Below are 4,409 nucleotides of genomic sequence, written 5' to 3'. Positions count from 1 at the left end.
ATTTCTTTTGGTTGCAGCTATCTTTGTTTGGTGGCTGGGCTGGGGATTTGAACCCGCCACCTTAGGTGTATGTGGCTGGCGCCTTAGCCGCTTGAGCCACAGGTGCCAAGCCGATCAGTTTTTAAAGTAAATATTAAAAAATTAAATATCTAAGGCCAGACACAGTGGTTCATGACTATAAACCTAGCACTCTGAGATGCCCACGCAGGTGGATTCCCTGAGCTCAGGAGTTCAAGACCAGCCAAAGCTAGAGTGAGACCCAGTCTCTAAAAGTAGCTGGGCACTGTGGAAAGCACCTATACTTTCAGCTACTTTGGAGGCTGAGGAAAAGGATCATTTGAGCCCAAGTGTTTGAGGTTGCTAGGCAACAAAGTGAACTCTGTATTAAAAAAAAAATTAAATATCTAATCAAATATGTAAAATGTCTTTATATGTACATGTTTTTTTTTTTTCCAGACAGAATTTCACTTTGTCCCCATCAGTTGAGTACGGTAGCATCATAGCTTATAGTAACTTCAAATTCTTCAGCTCAAGCAATTCTCTTGCCTCAGCCTCCCTAGTAGCTAAACAGGTGCCTGCCACAAAACTTGGCTATTTTTAGAGACAGGGTCTCCATTTCCTAAGCTCAGGCAATCCACCTGCCTCAGCCACCCAGAGTGGTCATTATTTAATTAAAGGGAGGGCCTTTGTGCTTTGAAGAAATTATGGAGCCTCAATTTCTGTCGAATCACCTTTGAAACCTCGATAGGATTGAAAATTAATAAAACAGAAAATATTTGACACATGTCTATAGTGTTCCTGGGACTTCTGAATCAATATCACAACATGACTTCTGTGCTAATATACTTTTGGCATGAGGCAAAACCAGAACTTAAAAATAGCTTCACATAGGTTGGGTATGGTGGCTCACACCTATAATTCTAGCACTCTAGGAGACTGAAGCAGGTGGATGGCTTGACCTCATGAGTTCAAGACCAGCATGAGCAACAGTGAGATCCTGTCTCTACTAACAAATGAAAAGCTGAGGCTAGAGGATCACTTGAGGCCAAGAGTTTGAGGTTGATGCCACAGTACTCTACCAAGGGTGACAAAGTGAAACCTTGTCTCAAAAAAAAAATGTATATATATGTGTGTATATATATATAACTTTACATAGACGTAGGCAGAAATAGGCAAACTTTTTCCTGGGACCCACAAAGACATGGAGAAGCAGACCATAACCCTCACAGGTCAAAGGGAGAACTTTGGCTCTCACGTGAATTTGACAGAAAATCACTGAAAGGGAATCATCAGATAATATTTTTCACAATCTTAAGGAAAATCAATTCTCAGGTAATTTATGAGCATGAAAAAGATGTTCTTCTATGATAACAAAAGAAATAAACCTAGGTTTCTCAAAAATTACTTTCACTGTGCCAGAGTTTCTAAATCTACATGTTAAGATCTGGCTTTTTTTCTGACATTTGAATCTATCATCTGTGTCGTCTGTTTCGTTCTTTTCTCTACTGGGTTTTTCTCTCTTTACATTTGTTTCAAAATGGGGCAGCAGGTCCAGATTAAAGACAGCAAGTTCTATTTTATTAGAAAAAGTCACAAGAATTTTGCTTGGAGTTCTTCAATTTTCAACTTTGTATTGTACTCAGTAGAGGAAAAAGTACAGAATATTCAAAAAAATTATTGTTCAGTTTACTAATTTGACGGTCCTGGTAAGATACTTTATTTTATTATTTTTTTTGAGACAGAGTTTCACTTTGAATCCTCATAGCTCACAGTAACCTCTAACTCTTGGGCTCAAGTGATTCTCTGGCCTCAGCCTCCCAAGTAGCTGTGACCACATGTGCCCACCAAAATGCCTGCCTATTTTTATTTTTCTTTTTGAGACAGAGCCTCAAGCTATCCCCCTGGGTAGAGTGCTGTGGCATCACAGCTTACAGCAACCTCCAACTCCTGGGCTCAAGCGAGTCTCCTGCCCCAGCCTCCCAGGTAGCTGGGATCACAGGCACCTGCCACAATGCTCGGCTATTTTTTTTTTTTTTTGATTGCAACCATCGTTGTTTTGGCGGGCCCGGGTTGGATTTGAACCCGCCACCTTAGGTGTATGTGGCTGGCGCCTTAGCTACTTGAGCCATAGGCTCCGAGCAGCCTGGCTATTTTTAGAATTTGCTTCTTGCTCTGGCTCATGCCAGTTTCAAACCTGTGAGCTTAGGCAATCCACCTGCCTTGGCCACCCAATAGCTAGGATTACAGGTGTGAGCCACTGTACCTGGCCCTGGTAGAACATTTTAAATGTATTTTTAAGTATTTAAGTACTTAGTATGGTACATGGTAGAGAAGAGAGAGTAATATAGAAGATTCTAAAAAATTACTATTTTCAGACAGGCTCTGAAGAATATTTAATAAGAAGCATTTTAAATTTGTGGATCCTGTACTTCACGTTCAAATGACCTAATTAAAAATAAGCTGGAAGTAAAAACTCAAAAAAAAAAAAATACCAGTTCATTATTTTGAATGGAACCAGGAAAAAAAAAATCTGCATAGCCAACACAATTCTTAGCAATAGAAAGAAATCTGAAGGCATCACTCTACCAGACTTCAGGTTATACTACAAATTTGTAGTGATCAAAACAATATGGTACTAGCACAAAAAATGGAGACATAGATCTATGGAACAGAATTGAAAACCTAGAGATGAAACAAGCCACTAATTATTATCTGATCATTGATAATCCAAACAAAGGCATACACTGGTGAAAAAGATCACTATTCAATAAATGGTGCTGGTAGAACAGGATAACCATACGTATAGACAGAAACTGGACCCACATCTCTCACTTCTTACAAAAATCGACTATGATTAAAAGATTTAAACCTAAGAAATCAATAAAAATCCTAGAAGAAAGAGTAGGAAAAACTCTTGATGATATCAACTTGGGGTAAGTCTATGAGAAAGACTCAGCTGGTAATCACAACAACAGAAACAAATAAATGTGATTTAAATGAGCTAAAAAGTTTTTACACAGCTAAGGACACAATAAGGCAAACAGACAATCTTCACAATGGGAAAGGATATTTGCATGTTACAAAGCATTGATAACTAGAATCTACAGTGAACTCAAATTAATCAACAAAATAAGAGCAAACAATCTCATGAATTACTGGGCAAGAGACAAAAACAGACCCTTCTCCCAAGACAGATGTACGGTTAATACACATGAAAAAGTGCTCATCATCCCTAATGATCAGAGAAATGCAAATCAAAATCACATTGAGATAATCTACCACCTAACCCCAGTGAGAACAGCCCACATCACAAGGTCCCAAAGCTACAGAGGCTGGTGTAGTTATGGTAAGAAGAGAACACTTTTACATTACGGATGAGACTGCAAACTATTATACAGCCTCTTTGCAAAGAAGTGCGGAGAATCCTCAAAGAACTCAAAATAAACCTTCCATTTGATCCTCCAATCTCATTACTAAGTATCTACTGAGAAAAAAAAAATCATTATAAGGGCATTTGCAGTAGAATATTTATCACAGTTTAATTTACAAATGCCAAGATGTGGAATCAACTCAAGTGTCCATCAACCTATGAATTGATAAGTTAACCATGGTATATGCATACCATGAAATACACCTTTTATATTAACCTGGATGGAGTTGGAGAACATTCTTTATAATGAAGCATCACAAAAATGGTGAAGCAAGTACACAGGGTGGTGCCTGTGGCACAGTGGGTAGGGCACCGGCCCCAGGTACTGAGGGTGGGGAGGGTCAAACCCAGCCCTGGCCAAACTGCAACAAAAAAATAGCCGGGTGTTCTGGTGGGTACCTGTAGTCCCAGCTACTCGGGAGGCTGAGGCAAGAGAATTGCCGAGGCCCAGGAGGTGGAGGTTGCTGTGAGCTCTGTGAGGCCATGGCACTCTACTGAGAGTGATAAAGTGAGACTCTGTCTCTACACAAAAAGAAAAGAAAATAAAAGAAAAAAAAGCAAGTAGGCAATATACTCAATATTAGTTATGAGGCCTGTAAATGAACCAATACAGGCCTATACAATAATAACACAATTAAACTCAAGTGGGAGGCAGGGTAGAATGGGGAGATGGGAGAGAAGATGAGGGAGGGAAGATTAGTGTGCTATCATCTAATGGGCACTATGTAAGAGAATATCTAAAAATCCTGAATGAAGGGCACAACTACAACAGGGATTTCATATAACAAAAGGAAACATGTAACCCAATCATTTTTACCCTCATATTAACTTGAAATTAAAAAAATAAAGAAAATAGGAATGAAATTTTTTTTTTTTTTTGAGACAGAGCCTCAAGTTATCCCCCTGGGTAGAGTGCCATGGCCTTACAGTTCACAGCAACCTCCAACTCCTGGGCTCAAAGAGTCTCCTGCCTCAGCCT

The 4,409-nt window shown here is 39.4% G+C and overlaps 1 protein-coding gene across 5 annotated transcripts in view; it reads right to left on the bottom strand.

The window, feature by feature from the left end:
• LOC100947960 (zinc finger protein 708-like) overlaps positions 1 to 4,409 on the bottom strand; it is a 42,834-nt gene that overhangs the window by 4,502 nt on the left and 33,923 nt on the right. The gene's annotated exons all lie outside the window — the stretch shown is intronic.

This window comes from Otolemur garnettii, unplaced genomic scaffold (assembly GCF_000181295.1).
Source record: "Otolemur garnettii isolate 467f Iridium unplaced genomic scaffold, OtoGar3 scaffold00304, whole genome shotgun sequence".
In the NCBI taxonomy this organism is placed as follows: Eukaryota; Metazoa; Chordata; class Mammalia; order Primates; family Galagidae; genus Otolemur; species Otolemur garnettii.
The sequence above is the reverse complement of the archived record's forward strand: the minus strand, read 5'-3'. Positions and strand labels throughout refer to the sequence as shown.